Below are 21,079 nucleotides of genomic sequence, written 5' to 3' on the forward strand. Positions count from 1 at the left end.
AATTAAAAAAAAAATCAACTCAATCTTCATTATGGACATAGAGCAGCATAACCAGAATTATTTCTTTCAGAGATCTTGATGCTACACTTTTGTTTCTTCTCTTTCCCTCCTGTCTGCTTCCTATACAGGATTTATGATATCTCATAACTCTTCACCATTAATTTATACCGTGAGCAGTCTGAAATACAGAAAGAGAAGCTGGGTTTGTAACTATGACAAATGCGTAAAGGAGGTAGGCTTTCTCTTTCTTCATATCCATGCTTATAATTTGAGATATTCCTGGGAGGTTCCTGAGATGTTGTTCACCATCATCTGATATGTGACAGACCATGTTTGCCATGTTAGATCTCTGACTTTGGGTACGCTCTCAAGGTATAGTCTTCCCTGCTTTCTATTCTGAAGACTTTCTGGTGCCAACTGAAAACCTTTCTTTTTTTCTAACTTCAATTTAATCTGCTTTACTCTGATTATTTTGCTGTTGGCTTTTGGCTACTTTCAAAGTATTTGTGATGCTTTATTTAATGCATTGCCAAGTCACTTTTCATTAAAAATGCTACCTACAGCAGTACTGAAATTACTTTAAAAGAAGGGGGTGGGGGAAAGACCCACAAGTCTAATTCAGCAAGCTAGTTTTTTGTTACTGTTTAAACACATACTTTGGCAATGTTGTTCATTAAACCAACACATGTTTGATTGCTGGAATTTTTCTCTCTACTACTCTATCTCTATCATCACCTCTATGTTTTATAGTAATTTAATATAACAAAATAACATAATAACAACAAATAACAACATAAAGTTGGAGGTGTTCTGGTCCAACCCCTTGCTCAAGCAAGAAACTTACACCATTTCAGGCAAATGGTTGTCCAATCTCTCCTTAAAAACCTCCAGTGTTGGAGCATAATATGAGGAATATGCATTGGAAATCCCCATCTGTCTTTCTTTCTGCAGCTGAGCATCCCACATTTCTTTATACTTCCAAGAAACTGCTGCCCCCCTAATTCTTAGAAAAAAACCAAAAACATTATGTGAAAATGCCTCCCATGTGCTGCATTAATGAGCCCTACCATTCATGGAGAAAATGCCAAGTTTAAGACCAATGACTCCCTCGCTGCTTTCACAGCATAGTAGCAAAGCGGTACCAATGCATCCTGGACCGCCACAGACATTTTCCCAAGAGAATCAGATTTTCTTTTGTCCTTCTGCTTCAGAGCCAGAAGTAAACACATCTGCTTGTGTTTTGCTCCATTGCTTGCAAAACCCACCATTATATCCCTGCTCAAGAATTGTTCTGTATATAGCTTGCCTTCTGCTGGGACATTCACAATGGGTTGTTGTGTAACAAACTCACTGTTTCCACTAAAGAGTAGATTTTCCACTTTTGAGGAATTATCTAATTTCTCAGCCCTCCAGGTTCTTGGGTGAAATGTTTTGAAGGGCCGTTTGGTGGCAGTCCTTGATTGGACAAGCTGATTTAGTGACTGTTCAAAGTTACAACAGCACCAAAAAAGTGAGTTATGACTATTTTTCATACTTATGACCATTGCAACCTCTCCATAGTCACGTGAACAAAATTCAGATGCTTGGCAACTATCATATATTTTTGATCATTGAAGTGTCCTGGGGTCAATAATCTTTCCCAAAGTTAATGGGAAACCCAGATTCACATAACAACCATGCTACTAACTTAACAATTGTGGTGATTCACTTAACAATTAAGGTTGTAAAATGGGGCAAAATTCACTTAACAATTATCTCGCTCAGCAACAGAAATTTTGGGCTCAATTGTGGTAATAAGTCAAGGACTACCTGAAGTCAGTACCATCAATGGATTTCAGCCATCTGCTTACTCTCACAACATTCTTATGAAATTTGTACATATATTTGGGCTGGAATTATTTCCCAGATTTTCTCATACACATGCCTTTCTTATCACACCATACACACCCAGGTGTTTTCACGTGGGAGGTACAGGTGGTTCATTTCTCTTTAGTTCAAACATACCTCCTCTTGCTCCATCAGTTGGGTGTGTTACTTGCTTTTTGTAGCCTGCTGTCGAAATGATATAAGATCCCTGGTGTTGATTCCATAGAAATGGCTTTGTTCATTACAGTTTTCATTTTGATTTATGAGTTGTGGTGAGGTTGGGCAAAATCTGCTTCATGTAATAATGTGACATGTTGATGCATGAGATAGGGGCAATCAACACCTAAGGACAGCTCTTTTCTTGGATACAAAAATCTGAGGAGGGTCCTGGAGTAGCCCGAGGAACTTTTATAATGAGCAAAATCAATAGCAAAATAACCACAACACAATTGCCTAGGCAACAGAAGAAGATAGTGCTCCCACCCAATGTTGAAGTTCTTCATCAAAAAATCCTGTCCGTATGCAATCAGACAACAATAATATGCCATCCATAGGAAGACTGCATTGACAGGTATTTACAAAATACTTATAGATTATATATAGTGAGACTAAGAAGCAAGCTAGAGCTTAAGCAATGACTAATATGTTAACCTGCCCAGGCAAGAGATACATAAGATGTACGTATAAATTGCAGGTGTCAGCTAATCAGTTTTCTAGACTCCACCAATCAGTTTACACGGTCTAACCGATCAGCTTACAAAAAGCAAATATTGCATGTTGGTGGCCTGCCAGCATTTGTACAGAAAAAAAAAGTTCAAGATCTACTTTATGATAGGGGTTTGTTTTAATCAAAGGGACCACCCTGAAATCTGATGATGAAGCTTTGTAAATTCTTTCACTTTTGACCGTGATGATCATCCCAGCTTTGCCCGTCTTAGAACAAGCTTACTTGGATGGGTGTGTTTGAGCAAGGAACTGCTTAGTGCCTTCTGGCTATCTTGTCAATTTCAAACATGACACAGATACAAAAGTACCTTTTTATAGGTAGGAAATTATAGGTGCTGGAACTTCAAAGGTTGTTGAGCAAGAGAGTTTCTTTGATAAATGACAGCATTGTTAATCATGATTTATTGCAGGTCTAGCTCATCAAACCCAAACAACCAGTTTCTTTGCATTGGATTTCAGAATAAGTTATTTCCCTCTTCTGTTTTATATTGTTTTTGTTCCTTTCTTGCTTTGGGTTATCCATTGCCAGGAGATAGCTGGTTTAAGTACTGGTGAAATAGCTCATTTATTAACTTGTCATCACCTGTCATAAAATTTAGCCAAATGCAAAGTGATTGTGCACTTAAGTCTGAATAATTACCCTGTTATTAAAGCTGGCTTATTTCAGCTATACTTGGTTACCTTTGTTCTATTTATTTTGAAAGTCAGCACAGAGATGAATACAGCTTTTCCCCCTTTGTTCAGATGAAGAGGGCCTCGAAGTAAGAACTTCACAAGGGTGTTTAGTTCAGTTTGTCCACTTTTCAAAAAACTAGCCACTTACATTGTTTCCTAATATCTTGAGAGCCTTTGGTTAAGGGAGGCTGCTTAAAACTCTCATTTGGACATGGTGTATGTTATTAGAATTTCTCCCTATATGCATCACACAAAATCTCAGTTTGCATGGTTACTGGGTTGTTTGTTCAACACATTAAATTGTAAACCAAAGAGCTGAATTTGCAAAATATAGTAACACACACATATACACAAAACCCCTAATTAAACTTAACATTATACAAGCTTAACATATTGTGCAAATTTATTTAATTTGATTGAGACATTGCTGAATTACAATTTGCTCTGCAGCTGTAAGGCTTATATCTGACCTGGTATTGCAAAAATGAAATATGGTAATCCTTTATTCATCATTTATTGAAACTGTTATGTAAAACTTATGTATTTAAATGCATGAGAAGCTGTGTATTTCTCTCTCTCTCTCTCTCTCTCTCTCTCTCTCTCTCTCTCTCTCTCTCTCTCTCTCTCTCTCTCTCTCTCTCTCTCTCTCACACACACACACACACACACACACACTCACACTCACACACAAACACACACCCCTTTAATAAAAAAGGTTTTGTGTGAAAATAACCAACAAGATCAGGTATTTAGGCTGTAATGACCATTAGATGGCAGCAAAGAGTTAGTATTTACTATATCACTTTGCTGCCATCTAGTGTTCATCAGAGTTTTGCAGCTCAGATATAGTCCTAGATCTGGTTGATCCAACAGTCCAAGTCATATTGTGGGTTGTAAACTCAGCTATTTAAATTGATTAAACAATGCATCTGTCCTATGTTTGTGTGAGTCCAAGTAATTTTATTTAGTAGAATCAACAGTAAAGCATTTAAACATCATGAACCAAATAACATGCATGCTTCTCTAAAGAGTATATTCTTCTATACTTTTCAGCTAATTCTTAAGAGAGAAAACTTGATGATCTCTACATACTTTTTGTAGTATGGTAGTATTATGGTATGTATACTCTTGGAAGCTGATTGATATGTTAAACCAAACATTTAAAAACAGAACACACAAATCAGATCTTTTTCAAATTCAAAGAAAAATGCAGGTCACTATCAAGAATGTTAAGATAGTTGAGAATCTTTCATTCTTTATTGATGTGTTCTAGATCATAATGAGATTTTTCTTCTTGATTTGCTCTTCTCAGATAAAAAACTGGTTATTAAAGATGTTGCTAGATTTTTGCCTGGGGATAATTGAAATTTGAAAACTTATAATAAAAGATACTGAACATGGGTAAATTTACTGAGAATTCCTCTTTAAAAACAAAACAAAACCATTAACTATTTTAGCATTCTTTGCTTCGCAGTCCTCCTCCCACCCTAGTTCCAATTTAGTATGGATATGAAGAATTTTTATGCAGAGATCTTAGTGTTTTAGAATTATAGTATTACAGCATTGTATCAATATTATAGTTATATTTAGTTATCTCTTATTTCATAGGTTTCAGTACTATTTTTGAAATGAGTGCAATTTTTCCTATTTGCATTTTATTCTGGCCTGTGATTGAAATAAAAAATAATGATTGATTGAAAGAAAAAAAGGTAGGACAATAATTCCCAAGCAATAAAATTGAAATATTCATATTCCAATGAAATGGGGTGGGCAGCCTATGATCCTCCAGATGTTGATGAATATGCATGTTGCTAGCTGATAATTCAATTACATCTGGAGAGGTGCAAGTAATCCATTCTGGAGTGAATTGATTCCACTTTTCCTCTAGGAAGAAGCTGTGGCTGTGGCTAATCTCTTTTCTAGACATTCCCTGCTATATTTATTTATATCAGTTACATCCCAAATCTTCACCAACTGTTATTGAATGGTTGGCAGAGGAATTATTATAGGAGAAGAAGAGGCAGAACTTGGGAGTGGAGTCAAGAGAAGAATCAGTCTGGAGTCACTATGTTCCCACAAGTAATCCAAGTTGAGTCTCCCTTGAATTCTGTTGACTTTTATCTAGCTCCAATTTACTGCTGACCATTAGTTGCCTAAATTCTTGTGTATAGGCTTGAGCAATAAATCTTCTAAACTAGAACTTAATGTGTGATTCTGATTACTTGGGCCTGACCTTTAACCCTGTCTAATAGTTTTAGCCTAATCTGCCATGTGCTCAAAAGCCCTATTGGGCTTATTATCAGGGGATATCTTATTTTGGGGGAAACAGTGTGTGTGTGTGTGTGTGTGTGTGTGTGTATGTATGTATGTACGTATGTATATATTTGTAAAAGGGGAGGAAAATTTATTGCTTTTTTCTTTCAGCATTCAGGGTGGATTCTAAATGTTTAATGTTAAATTTAATTGATCACTTTTTCCTCTTGTGCATATTTTTTTCTTTTTTGTTGTTAGGGTTGAATGTTTGCTATTGTTTTGTTTCACTTTGTTTTTCTGTTTTGTATTTTATTGTTTATGATAAAACAATTAATAATATTAAAAAGTATTATAAAAATTAAAAACCTTACTCTTGCTACATATTTTCAATCAATTTAAAAAAAATAGTTGTAAATATTGTGGTGGACTGCAGTGAGAAGGTGGAGGGGATGCATTCCAGAGGAGTAAGAGGCAACACTTCAAATATGATATGTGAGAGAAAGCGGGCGAAGACACCCCCTTCCTAATAGTTCACACAATTATGGTAGATGCAGAGAGTAGAATCTTCAGTTTGGCAAGATCTTGTACAGAGGTGTAAAACAATAAAAAATACTGAGTATTTGGAAGTATTGCCACATGTCATTCTTGGTTTTGGGCCTGACAATATTAATTTTGAAAAACACAATAAAACCTGCCATTATGGATTTCTCTGCAGCATTAATGCAAATGTTGATAAGGGAATTTCAGCCTATCATAAATCCATCTGAGATAGAACAAGAGATTTCACTTGTCAGTTGGCTTACAAGTGAGAAGTTGGCTTATTTGCACAGGCATAAGAACAATGCAAAGCTTGTCTTTGCTTTTCTTGCCCATAGAGGTTCATTTCTATACTTGCTAAATTTCATACAATTGGAATCCCACCTGCAATCCTACATATTCAGAATAGAAAAAAAAACAGAATGAAAGATTTTCAAGTTAAGTTAGCAGTACTTACATAATGGTAATATTAGCAATGAAAAATTTAATGTCATGTGCAAAGAATTGGGACCACACATCAAGTTCCACTTAAGATTTATTGATCAGGCCTATTCACAAGAATCTAGTCAAATAATAGTCATGCTACATTGGGGCTAGATAAGTGTCAATGGGATTCAAGAGGAGTTGGACTGTTTGTGGGAACATAATGACTCTAACAGGGATGGGTTCTACTTATCTTTACTATCGGTTCGCATCACACTGTTCATGCCCTTCTGCGCCTACACAGAAGCTTCTGCACATGCACATATCACCTATGATGACATCCGGGTCAGTAGGTGGAGGCTCCCGCCGGTTTTACTACCGGTTCTTGCGAACCAGTCCAAACCGGGGGCAACCCACCACTGAACTCTAGGCTGATAACTCATTTGACCCCACTTTGAGCTCTGTCTGCTCTTCTCCTACATTTAAGTCTATATTAATTTGCTCATGTTTAAGATATACCAGGGAACAGTGATCAAATCCTGTTAAATAAAAAGACACAAAGACTCATAATCTTGTAAGATTGTGTCAGATTTACTGACACATACATTTACTCCTACAGGTTGGGACTTGATGCACAAAGCAATTTTTGATCCAATATGCAAATTATAAATAATCTGCTTCATCCCCCTTCTTCCCCCTTAATAATAACAACACATAAAGGAGCAAATGAAATTTCCTAATACAAGTACATCTCTTTGGAGACAAGAACAAGTTGTTGCTTGTTTTAATATTTATATTGTATTATTTTATATTTCAGTTTATTATAGTTCTCATTTGGTATTAATTTTAATTATAACTTTAGTTGTAAATTTTTACAGAGTGATTTTATGTCTCTATAACTCAATTTGTATTTTTAGACATTATTCCATAGATTGTATGTACTAACATTTATACTCTACAATTTTATACCGCACTGCATCATACTATAGTTACCACAACCCTAATATTTTAGTGGGAGCAAGATTGTGTTAGTAATTTTAACTTTTAGTTATTTTGCTGCAGTGTATAAGCGAGGCAGTCATGATTTATAATGAAATGTAAATTTCATCGTTTAATATTACTTTATGCGAGAATGACTGAAAATAAGATTAGTACTCTTACAGCAAATTTGTTAAGAACTTCAACATTCTTGGAGAGATTTAGGGAATTTGGGAAGATTATTTTAGAAGCATTCACACAAAATATACTTTATATTTACTATTTTAAAGATGGGCCAAATTAGGGATTAGGGAAAGAAGATTTTATTTTTATTTTTTATTTATTTTAAATTTATATACCGCCCTTCTCCCTGAGGACTCAGGGCGGTGTACAGCCAGAATTAAAAAACATAAAATACAAATATTAAAAAACAATTAAAATATATATAAATTTGGCCCAAAATTAAAAATACAAACCAATTAAAACATTTAAAATTTCTTCTTAAACCAGCCTGGCTTGCTGGAAAAAGTGGGTTTTAAGGGCACGGCGGAAGGCACTAAGGTCTTGGATTCTCCTTATCTCTGGGGGCAACTGATTCCAGAGGGTAGGTGCCCCCACAGAGAAGGCCCTCCCCCTGGGGGTCACCAGCCTACATTGATTGGCTGATGGCACCCTGAGGAGGCCCTCTCTGTGGGAGCGCACGGGACGATGGGAGGTCGTCGGTAGCAGCAGGCGGTCTCGAAGATAGCTAGGCCCGATGCCATGGAGATTCTTCTTCAATCTCAAGGTCACTGCTAAAAAAATGTCAGTTCATGGAGGCTGATGTTACTGCTGCTGATTCTTTCCTGTACTAATTTGCCTATAAAACAATCATTTTCATTGCTAATGAAGAGATCAAGGAATATAATGTTTGCTGTTGCAAATCATACATGTTAAGTATGCTAATAAGGAGTGAGGACAAGGAAGGTAGACTTCACTCAGGTCCACCTTCCAGGCAGGAAATAATAGTTTAAATTCATTGATCCACCTGTCTGGCGGGAAAATAGTTAAATCTTATTGGTTGAGCTGTCCGACATCACCCCTTTAAAAGGCAAACTGTCAGACAGGCAAGTTGCTTGCATGGTAACTGTTTGCTGAATAAAGAGCTGTTTGTTTTGGAACTCTGTGTCCTGCGGCTTCAATCACCCAACTTTACACTGGTGACGAAGGTGGAATTTTGAAGAAGAACAAAGGACAAAGACAAAGGAGCTGAGTGAGATCAAGAAATCCCAGATGGAGCTGAACTGCAGCCGGCATCAACGGCCATCATCGCAGAAGTTGAGAATCTGCATTGGCCTCCCGAGATGTCCATGCACGTGCCACCATCTCCATTCAACCCTGCCACTGAAAATTGGAAAACCTACATGATTTGTTTTGAATGTTTCATGGAAGCAAATGACCTTTTGGGTTTGTCAGACAATAGGAAAAGTGCCTTTTTCCTAAGCTACTGTGGGCCTGAAGTTTTCGATACAGCTCAAGTGCTATCCAAACCAGCACCCATCCAGACAGTACCATGGACAATGCTCCAGAATGCATTATGCACACATGCCATCGGCAATTGTGAGGTGACATGAATTTGGCTGCAGGGATCAAGTGGAAGGGGAGTCGATCAACCAATAGGTCGCAGCACTAAGAAAAGCCATGGCATACTATGAATTCAGAGACCACCTGGATGACATGATACGAGATAGACTCGTCTTGGGCATGAAAGAAGCGCCCTCTACAGAGGCGATTGCTAGCAAAACCTGATCTCACATTGCAAACAGCTCTAGACAAGGCAAGAGCAACAGAATCCTCAAACAAGTCGACGGCAGCCATACAGAAAGTAAGCAGCCCATATCACTCACACAGAATGGCTACCATCATCAGGAGAGCACAGGGTGTGAAGAATTGATTGATGAGAATGAAGAAATCCACTGCCTGTGCTATGAGTGGAAGAAAAGAAACCCTGAGGCAGAAGAAATGTAGTCTTTTTGTGCCGGATATGGGGGTAATCACCCCAGGACAGCATGTAGGTTCAAAGATGCCATCTGCCAATGATGTGAATGGAAGGGGCACATTGCAAGGGTCTTCCATGCCACCCAACCAGCCCTATACCACCAGCGGCAGCCTCCCCCCCAGATGGGAGCCCGGAGAACACATTTCCAGAGATCGAGGCAGGGAGGAAATTGAGCCGCAGAAACAAGAGAAGCCCACCAAATGATCATCAGGTGCATCAGCGCACATTGTGCCAAGAAAATCCAGGTCATAGTCCTCATCAAAGGATCTCTGTGTGAAATGGAAGTTGACACAGGGGCATCCATGACTGTTGTATCCTGGACAACCATAAAGAAGGCAGTTCCAGGACTAGCAAAGAAGCATATGAAGTTCCAGAGGGTGCAGCTAAAAGACTATCAAGGAAACCATATACCTATCATAGGAAGCGGCTATTTCCAAGTAAAATTTAAAGAATTTGTTGGGCCACATCACCTAACTGTGGTGGACGGTGCCCTGCCAAGTCTGCTCGGGTTAGACTGGTTCAATTCCCTGGGTTTAGAAGTGATAGGCATCCATACCATACAAGACAACAGCATCGAGGAGCTGATCAAGGAGTTCGCAGATGTCTTCAATGGGAGTTTAGGCAAGTATATAGGGACACCCATCTCTTTCAGCTTAGACCCCAAAATCACCCCTATTTGAATGAAACTGTGAAGAGTCCCTTTTGCTCTTCGACCCCAAATAGACAACCAATTAGACAAAGTGATTGCTCAGGGGATGTTGGAGCCAGTAGATCACACCAAATGGGAAACTCCAATTGTCATGCTGATCAAGCCAGATGGCTCAATCCTCATCTGTGTGGACTATAAATGCACGATCAACAAGGTATTGCAGCAGAGCAAATACCCCATGCCGGTTGTATAGCATTTATTACATTCCCTAGGAAAGGGCAGAACTTTTGCAAAACTCAATTTAGCCCAAGTGTACCAGCAGCTGCTGGTAGATGATGCCACTGCAGAAGCACAAACAATTATAACACATAGAGGGGCATTTAAATGCCGCCGGCTGCAATTTGGCGTAAGCATGGCACTGGGACTGTTTCAAAGCATAATGGAATGCCTTCTACAGGGCATTCCGGGGGTAATACCATACTTTGATGATGTTCTAGTGTCAACGGCCAATAAGGAAAAACTCATCAACTGGCTAAGAATAGTTCTGAGTTGGTTTCAAGAGGCCGGACTTAAAGTAAAAAAGGAAAAATACCCGATAGCTGTACCGAGAGTCGAATTTTTAGGATATTTAATTGATGGTTTGGGAATACATCTCACCAAAAGCAAAGTCAAGGCTATTAAGGAAGCCCCCACCCCCAAAAAAAATCAGACAGAACTCCAGGCATTCCTGGAGTTTTATAGGCCTTTTATAGTATTTTTCTGCCACAGAAGGTGATAGTGACTGAACTGTTACATCGATTATTGGACAAGAAGGTGAAATGGACTTGGGGACGCAAGGAAGCTTCCAGCTTCACTGAAGTCAAAGGACACTTCTCCTCTGATAGTGTCCTAATTCAATATAATGAGACTATGCCCCCATCCTGACTTGTGATGTCTCTCCATTTGGCATTGGGGCTGTCCTTAGCCACTGGATGCCAAATAGAATCGAGACCCTGATTGCATTCTATTCCAGAATTCTATCAGCGGCAGAACGGAACTACAGCCAGCTGGACAAGGAGGTGTTGGCTGCCATAGCGGGGATCAAGAGGTTCCATGAATATTTTTTATTTTATTTTTTATTTATATTTAAATTTATATACCGCCCTTCTCCCCCTAGGGACTCAGGGTGGTGAACAGCTGAAATTAAAATACATACAATATAAAAGTTAAGATAGCTAAAATAAATTAAATCAATCGGCCCCCAATTTAAAACCCCAAAGCTATACAATTAAAAACTAACCCATAAAAAACCTAATTAGGCTAGGCCGGCTTGCTGAAATAAAAACATCTTCAGGGCCATACGGAAAGTGCAGAGATCTGGGATCAGTCGTATTCCGGGAGGAAGCTCATTCCAGAGGGCAGGTGCCCCCACAGAGAAGGCTCTCCCCCTGGGGGCCGCCAGCCGACATTGCTTGACTGATGGCACCCTGAGGAGGCCCTCTCTGTGAGAGTGTATTGGCTGGTGGGAGGTTATCGGTAGTAGAAGGCGGTCTTGTAAATACCCTGGCCCTAAGCCATGGAGCGCTTTAAAGCTGAGAACCAACACCTTGAAGCGTACCTGGAAGACCACCGGGAGCCAGTGCAGCTCATGCAGGAGAGGTATTATATGGGAGCGCCATGTCGCTCCCGTAATCACCCGCGCGGCCGCATTCTGGACCAGTTGGAGCCTCCGGGTGCTCCTCAAGGGGAGCCCCATGTAGAGAGCATTACAGTAGTCCAGGCGGGAAGTGACAAGAGCATGAGTGACTGTGCATAAGGAATCCTGATCCAGAAAGGGGCACAACTGGCATATCAGGCGAACCTGATAAAAAGCCCCCTGGCCACAGCCGTCATATGCTCTTTTAAAGACAGCCGTGTGTCCAGGAGGACGCCCAAGTTGCGAGCCCCCTCTGTGGGGGTCAATGACTCGCCCCCAATAGCCAGTGATGGCACCAGCTGGCTATATCGGGATGCTGGCATCCACAGCCACTCGGTCTTGGAAGGGTTGAGTCGAAGCCTGTTCCTCCCCATCCAGACCCGCATTGCCTCCAGACACTGGGAAATCACTTCAAGGGCATCATTGGGGTGGTTTGGGGTGGAGATGTACAGCTGAGTATCATCAGTGTACAGATGACACTGCACCCCAAATCCACGGATGATCTCACCCAGCGGCTTCACATAAATGTTAAACAGGAGTGGCGAATATCTATATGGGAGAGGTTTTGAATTAATTACTGACCACAAACCACTTCTGGGTCTCCTTGTGGGAGACTGGCCCACTCCGAACATTTTATCTCCATGAATGATGAATTGGACGATTTTCATGGCGGCATACAAATACCAGCTGATCCATCACCCGGGCAAAGCCCTGGGCCATGCCGACACCCTCAGCCAGTGCTCACTTCCAGAAATCATGGAAGACCCAGCCCCCTTCGCACCTGTACTACTTATTGAGGATTTTGCGTCTTGCCCTATCACAATGGCCGAAATATCTGAATATTCTGCCAAAGACACAACTTTGGCACAAGTTCTAAACTGGATGGAGGGGGTGGCCTACTGGGCCAGTGGAGGGTGACCTAAAACCATTTCAGATGCGACAACATGAATTGTGGGCCCAAAAGGGGTGTCTACTGTGGGGGGACCGAGTCATTGTACCTTATAAATTAAGGAAACAAGTGCTGGGGGCTTTACACATGGGGCATCCTGGCATTGTCAGGATGAAAGCACTGGCTTGGAGCTATGTATGGTGGTCTAACATGGACAGGGACATAACCGAATGGGGCCTGTACACCTTGTCAGGAGCCCAGACCAGCACCCCTGCACCAGTGCATGAATGGGAGACTCCCAGAGCACCCTGGTCACGGGTGCACGTTGATTTTGCAGGGCCAGTCCAAGGCCAAACATTCTTAATAATCGTGGACGCATACTCAAAATGGCTTGAAGTAATACTTATGACCTCTACAACAGCAGAAGTGGTCATTAAAGTATTATGGAAACTCTTCTCCACCCACGGGCTACCAGACATTTTGGTATCGGACAATGGACCCCAATTCACTGTGATTCAACTCAAAACATTCTTAGCAGAGCTAGGGATCAGACATGCTTTGGTCCATCCATCGAGCAATGGTCAAGCGGAGAGAATGGTCTGGTCAACTAAAGAAGCCCTTGCAAGAATCGGCCCAGGGCAGGGGTGAAATGCTACCAGTTCAGGCCGGTTCGCCTGAACCAGTAGTAAAAATGCTACTAGTTTGCCCAAACCGGTAGTAAAAAAATGCTTTTAAAAAGTTTTTAAAAAGTTCCGATGATCGTGCAGCACAGCTGATTGTCGGAAATTTTTTTTTTTTTACTTTTTAAGCATTTTTTTTACTACAGGTTTGGTTACACGCAAATTGCGTGCGCGAAGCGAACCGGTGGTAGCCACTGATGTATCATCCAGGCTTTCATCTAAAGCTAGGTGGGATATTCTCCAAATCTCCAAAGGTTGTTGAAATACATTTTCCAGCAGCTTTAGTCAGCCTGGCCAATTGTGAGAGAGCTGGAAGATACAACCCAAAAACAACTGGAGAGTCATAAATTATTATGTCTGTTTTTAACCTATTGATAGTATACCTCCATTCAGACATAATTATTTCAAAACTCTACTTAGAGATACCTTGAACTAAGCCTTAATATACATTTTTATAAACATCTAAAGTCCTTCCCATGTTATCTGGTGGTATACAACCTGACATGAACCTAAATTGGCCAGCAGAACCCTATTTTGTAGACAGTGTTGAAACTCCTTCCCCTTTTCCCTGTTGCAACAATGCAAACTATCTGGAGCTGAGTGAGGGAGCTCCAGATCTTCCTTGTCTCCTGTCAACAGAAAATATAAGGGTGTGGTAGCAGCCTGGAGGAAAACTTTGTCAAGCCGGTGATGAGGAAATACGGCTGCTCCTGAAAACAGTTTGGCCTACAGAAGAGAGACAGGTGAGATTAGCTTGCATTGTCTCAATTGTCGGCAGCCTCTTAAACCTGTTCTTTTTGACAAGGTGGAGGTGTGAGAAGGATTTTCTCTGATCCCACCCAGGTTTGTGAGGAGACTTTGGTTAGAACAGCTGGGAAGATCCTTCTGTTCTTGGAGAAGAATATGCTAGGCGTTGGCACAGCTTAGAGAGAAGCCTTGCTGCCCTAAACCAAAACTTCTTTCCCAGTCTAAAGTATAAAAACACTATGTTGCCTTATCTTCTTATCAGTTGAAATCTGCCTTCCTGTTTCCCCAAGAAATCCCTTTCAATTTTATTTAAACTCCCTCTCTGTGTATGTGTGTGTTTAAAGACATTTTTTTGTTGCAAGATGGTGGAAGTGTTTTGTTTATTTTTTTATGTATTAACCTGAATACCTTTGTTATTCTACAACTTCTTGGTCCTCAGGAGATAGCTCTTCTCACCTGTTTCACAGTTACTCAGGAGTTTCTTTCTGGGCAAAAGAGACTGCTGACTTTCTATTTTATTTCTGAGGTACTTAATAATTTATTTTGGTGATGTTCCCTCCTTCTTTCTCAAATGCATTTCGATAACTGTGAAGCTTTCTAACTGCTCATGATTTCTAGTTGCTCAAGACAGCATACTCAGGTAGGCAGATTGACCACAACTGAGACTATGACTCAAACTTGGATCCAGTACCCTATCCTTCAGATTTTTACTAGAATCTAACATTACCAGAATATTCTTTTTTGAAACAGGAAAATATTGAAAGCAAAATTTCTCCATAAATTCCAGTTTTAAGGAAAGCACTGGGGAGAAAAACACATGTGAATTAGGTGACATACTTGGAAGTTACTGGAAATTAACTGGCTGGTGTGCAATTTCAAATTATGCTTCTTGAATTGCATCACACCGTTGATAGTATCCGAGGGACCTAACCTTGAAGTAGATAAATTTAAAGAGTGAAAGAGTAACCTCAAAACAGCTAGATGTACCTCTCTCTCTTAACTCTCTTAACTAAAGCCAGTGCAACAGAAGGAACACAATTTTTCTCACCCTTCCATAACACTGGATCAACAGTCTGGTACCATCTTTTCTAACCAACACATTTTATTAAAAGGCATAAGTTGCAAATTACAAAAAAAACTTTAATAACATTTATTAGTCAGAAAAGGTGCTATCAGACTCAGATGTTTTTGTTACTGTATACTAACTCAATTTATGCCTATAATATATTTACAATTGTACGTGTGATCCCTTCAATTGACCTGTTTGGCAATATTGATAGTATATTGTAGCAGTTAATGAGGCTGTGCAAAGTTTTGATTTCAAAATGCAATTTCTAGATTTTTCCCCCCAAGTGGATTTCATGATGCAAAAAGACCCATTTTAATTGAATCAGCAAATTTAATCAAACTTTTTTTTAATGCACTTTGATCTTCCAACTCAATTTGAACCATTGAGGCAGATTGAAATAACAGTGCAAACTGAATTCATTATTGAAATCTGATTGGATGCTGTCAGCATACCTCCATGGTTAAGAGTGTTCAGCCAAATCCTGGTAATCATCAATGTTTTTGTGAGACTGGGACAAAGAACTGAAAATAATTCATCTCCATAAGAACAATCAATTGAGATTCACTGTCAAGATCTGGTGATGTGACTAACACTATGATCAGCAACTCCAATTATCCCCCCACCCCAAATGTGTCTTTTAATAATTTTAGATTTATTTATTTTTTAACAACACAAAAGTTACAGACAGTCAGATAGATAGATAGATAGATAGATAGATAGACAGACAGACAGACAGACAGACAGACTAGCTGATTTGATGCTAGATAGATAGATTAGCTGATTTGATGCTGAAATCACAGTGAAATCATGATACCTGATGCTCAAAGTTCTGTCCAGCTTTTAAGTGAGTGGTGCTACAAAAACAGCAGGATTAGATTTGGCTCAATGAAGGCAGAGAAGTTGCATTATGAAGTTGGAGAAAGCTCTGTATGTTTAATTTGAGAATTTCTATTAAATCCAGAAATGTAACTTTGATCCAACTAACCACATAATGTATGAACAAAGGACCATCTAGTTGCCTTATTTGATTTAGTCGCTTGATTGGAGCCACCAAGACAGTTTTATATCTTTGGTATGGGATCACTTGTTCAATATAGGTAGTTGTCGACTTACAACCACAATTGAGACCAGAATTTCCATCATTAAACTAAGTAAGGTGGTTGTTAAGTGAGCCACACCTGATTTTATAACCTATTTTAGTTGTTAGATGAATTACTGCAGTTGTTAAGTGAGTCACGTGGTCATTCGGTGAATGCAGATTATTGCATTGACTTTGCTTGTCAGAAACTGGCTGGGGAAGTCACAAATGGGGCCATGGGACACAAGGACACTGCAACTGTCATGAATACATGCTTGTTGCCAAGCACCTCAACTTTGATCATGTGACTGTGGGGATGCTGTGTAAGGGAGGGTCATGTGAGCACTGGTTATAAGTCACTTTTTCAGTGTTGTTGCTAAATGGGTGGTTGTAAGTTGAGAACCATTGGTATGAGCAACAAGCAACTCCTGTTATGCTGGCTAGCAATTTGACATATCAAAGGAAATGGCTGGTTCAAGAATGAAGAAAGAAGAGCAGAAAGACTTTTCTTTATATTTCATTAATCTTGAAAAAAAACTGGCTTCAGCATGACATGAATGTTCAGTACAGAGAGAATCCTCGGCAAGCTTATAATTCATCTTCTGCCCCTTCACTGAAAATTTTGAACAGGAGGGACCACCCAACAGAATCTTCAAAGAAGAATGGTATTTACAAAGGGGAAAAAAAAGGGAACCAGAAGATGGAGAGTACTTTGTTATCCCTTGCTGTACAACTCCCTTACTCTTCTGCTGCTGGGCAGAGGCTGATAAGCAACTGATGAGTCTACAGGTCTCTGCATGCTCTCCTGTCTTATACCTGTCTAAAGAGAAGATGGGTAGAGGGAAGGAGAAAGGAAGGTGTGCCTGACAGCCAAAGAAAAGGGTGCGACAACTAGAGCTGTGATCATTCAAGAGAACAGGCTGTCAGCTTCCTTTATTGAGTTGTATTTGAAGGACTGAATAGGAAACAGGTTGGGATGCTTTTGAAGTCAAATTTCTTTTGTTGTGTTGCAAAGCTGAAGGAAATCTGGCAGACCAATTATTGTTGGTGCAATGCTTGTTATGCAGATACATTGCTGGGCATCAGGAGAAGACTGGAAGGCAGACTAGAAACCTTTAAAAGTTCCAACATTTTTCTTAATAATAATGCTAAGGTTTAACGGAATTGTGTCCATAGTTGGATATAGGCAGCATTCACAGAACACATAACGCCACCATTAAAGACCCAGTGTCTGCATCTGCACAGAGCCAAAGTTGGTTAGTTTGAACCTTGTTGAATCTTTTTCTCTTATGGGTGTTATATAAGTTGAAAAAAATGGCCAGGTCAGGTCTCTGATAGGCAAATGTATTGCAAGAGTGAGAAAATCCATTAAAAGAGAATTCTAGCGATTGTCAAATATAAAATGCAAAATTTATTTATGGCAAATTTAAAATCCCGCCTGTTATCCTGCCAACATTGTGCAATGGGCTTGAGGTTTCCTACTTACATTGCCCTTTGCCATTATAATGAACTAATCTGAATTCAGGCCATTGGCTTCTGATGTTATCAGAACTAGTTTTCCAAGTTAATTCAATGACCAGGTTGAGAAGGTTGTATGCAATCAGACACAGAGAGATCTTCCAGATTTGGACACTGCATGCCTTGGCACTCACTGGGGTACTTGAAATATTAGTTCTGCATCCACCCAATGTGGGACATGACTGAGATGGTGCTAGATGAGTTATGAGTTGTTTCTGTGTGCAAGCTTTCCAGACATATGTGAACAAGATGGTTGAATTTGGTAAACATGTTTTTAAGTTTCAGCTCACAGTTCTCTACCTTGCTTGCTAGAAGTCCAGAGTCAAAGTTACAACACCAGAATTTATTATAATAAGTGGCTTGATCAACATAGTTGTTGGAGAGTTGTCACATTTCTCAGAGTGGTTCATCAGTTGTCTCATCCAGAGCATGAAGGCCACAGTTCTTATCCACTTTTACTTCATCCTTAACAAAATAATTTTTTTGTCTATGATGTTGATATCATCAGGTGGTGGGGGCACGCACCCGCTATCTTCAAGCGGTGGCATGCCTCGGCCCCCATGACTCTTCTCGTCTCCCCGGCTGTCCAGAGTCTCAGAGCCCAGGCCTTAGACTGATGTTGTGCAACGCCAGGTCCGTGGTTAATAAGGCCCCCCTCATTTGTGAGCTAATACAGGAGGGGGGTGCGGACCTGGCAGGTATTACAGAGACCTGGTTGGGCCAAGAGGGGGGGGTCCCCCTCGTAGAGATGTGCCCACCAGGTTTCCGCGCATTCCATCAGCCAAGGGCCCAGGGCAGGGGTGGGGGGGTGGCGGTCGTTATAAAGGAAGGTCTTGATCCGAGGGAGGCCACTGTACCTCAGATAGCCGGATGTGAGTCTCTCCTGGTGAAGTGGGGCCATGGGATGCAGGTGGGCCTGCTGATCGCGTACCTGGCTCCCTGCCACGTGACAGCGGCCCTGCCCGAGCTTCTCAACGTTATTGCCGGGGTGGCGGTTGATACCCCCAGACTTTTGGTCATGGGGGATTTCAACCTGCCATCTACCGGTGGGGCGTCTGGGATGGCTCGGGAGTTTATGGCTTCCATGACAGCCATGGACCTGACACAATTAATTCATGGCCCCACTCACGTGGGAGGACACACTCTGGACTTGGTTTTTATCTCTGGTCAGTGGCGGAGTGGTCTGGATATAGGGGATATAGTTATTGAACCCCTGTCATGGTCGGACCATTCTCTCCTGAGACTGGACCTTTTGACCGCTGCACCCCACTGCAGGGAGGCAGAACCGACCAGGTGGTTCTGCCCCAGGCACCTGATGGATCCTGATAGGTTCCAGAGGGAGCTTGGGCCAGTTCCTGAAACTCTGGCTCATGACTCGGCTGAAGATCTGGTGGCTGCCTGGGATAGGACAGCCGCCGGTGCTCTGGACCGAGTCGTGCCTTTGCGGCCTCTGACCCGACGCCGAACCTGCCCGGCCCCTTGGTTCTCCGAGGAGCTGAGGGAGATGAAGCGCCGGAAAAGATGCCTAGAGAGTGGTTGGAGGGCTAGTCGCTCTGAATCCGACCGAGCACTAGTTAGGTCTCATATTAAGACCTATCTAGTGGCAATAAAAGCGGCAAAGCGTAACCACTTTTCCGCTCTTATTGCATCGGCAGATAACCGCCCAGCCGCCTTGTTTAGGGTGACCCGCTCCCTCCTATATCAGGGAGCGCGGGAAGACCCCTTGCAAGGGCAGGCTGAGGATTTTGCACAGTATCTGCACGATAAAATCGCTCAGATTCGGGAAGGCTTGGACTCTGACTGGGTAGATCCCGGCGGGGTGACTGAGGCTGGTCTTGAGTATGTTACCTGGGATGAGTTCGACCCTGTGACTCCTGAGGACGTGGACAGGATCCTGGGGAGGTTAAACGCAACCACATGTTTATTGGACCCGTGCCCCTCCTGGCTGGTACTGGCCACCCAGGAGGTAACACGAGGCTGGCTCCAGAGGATTATAAATGCTTCTCTGAGAGAGGGTTTCTTGCCTCCCGCCTTGAAAGAGGTGGTGGTGAGGCCCCTCCTCAAGAAGCCTTCTCTGGACCCGGCCGTTTTGGCAAACTATCGTCCAGTCTCCAACCTTCGCTTTGTTGCGAAGGTTGTGGAGAGTGTGGTTGCGCGACAGCTCCCACAGTTCCTGGATGAAACCGTCTATCTAGATCCGTGCCAGTCCGGCTTCAGGCCTGGGTACAGCATGGAGACGGCATTGGTCGCATTGGTGGATGATCTCTGGAGGGCTCGGGACAGGGGTTGTTCCTCTGTTCTGGTCCTGTTAGACCTCTCAGCGGCTTTTGATACCATCGACCATGGTATCATGCTGCGCTGGCTGGAGGGACTGGGGGTGGGAGGCACCGTGTTGCGGTGGTTCTCCTCCTATCTCTCTGACCGGTCGCAGTCTGTGTTGGCAGGGGGGCAGAGGTCGACCTCGAGGCGCCTTGCTTGCGGGGTGCCGCAAGGGTCGGTCCTCTCTCCGCTCCTGTTCAACATTTATGTGAAGCCGCTGGGTGAGATCATCCGTGGTTTTGGGGTGCGATGCCATCTGTACGCTGATGACACTCAGCTGTACATTTCCACCCCAGACCACCCCAATGATGCCCTCGAAGTGATGTCCCAGTGTCTGGAGGCCGTGCGGGTCTGGATGGGGAGGAACAGGCTTCGGCTTAACCCTTCCAAGACCGAGTGGCTGTGGATGCCGGCGTCCCGGTATAGCCAGCTGGTGCCATCTCTGGCTATTGGGGGCGAGTCACTGACCCCCACAGAGGGGGCTCGCAACTTGGGCGTCCTCCTGGACACACGGCTGTCTTTAGAAGAGCATATGACGGCCGTGGCCAGGGGGGCTTTTTATCAGGTTCGCCTGATACGCCAGTTGCGCCCCTTTCTGGATCGGGACTCCTTGTGCACAGTCACTCATGCCTTGGTTACGTCACGCCTGGACTACTGTAACGCTCTCTACATGGGGCTCCCCCTGAGGAGCACCCGGAGGCTCCAGCTGGTGCAGAATGCGGCCGCGCGGGTGATTATGGGAGCGACGTGGCGCTCCCACGTAACACCTCTCCTGCGCGAGCTGCATTGGCTCCCGGTGGTCTTCCGGGTGCGCTTTAAGGTGTTGGTTCTCATCTTTAAAGCGCTCCATGGCTTAGGGCCAGGGTATTTGCGAGACCGCCTGCTGCTACCGATAACCTCCCACCGGCCAATACGCTCTCATAGAGAGGGCCTCCTCAGGGTGCCGTCGGTCAGGCAAT

The sequence above is a fragment of the Pituophis catenifer genome, unplaced genomic scaffold (assembly GCF_029215685.1).
Source record: "Pituophis catenifer annectens isolate HBS135680 unplaced genomic scaffold, rPitCat1.0.hap2 SCAF_12, whole genome shotgun sequence".
In the NCBI taxonomy this organism is placed as follows: Eukaryota; Metazoa; Chordata; class Lepidosauria; order Squamata; family Colubridae; genus Pituophis; species Pituophis catenifer.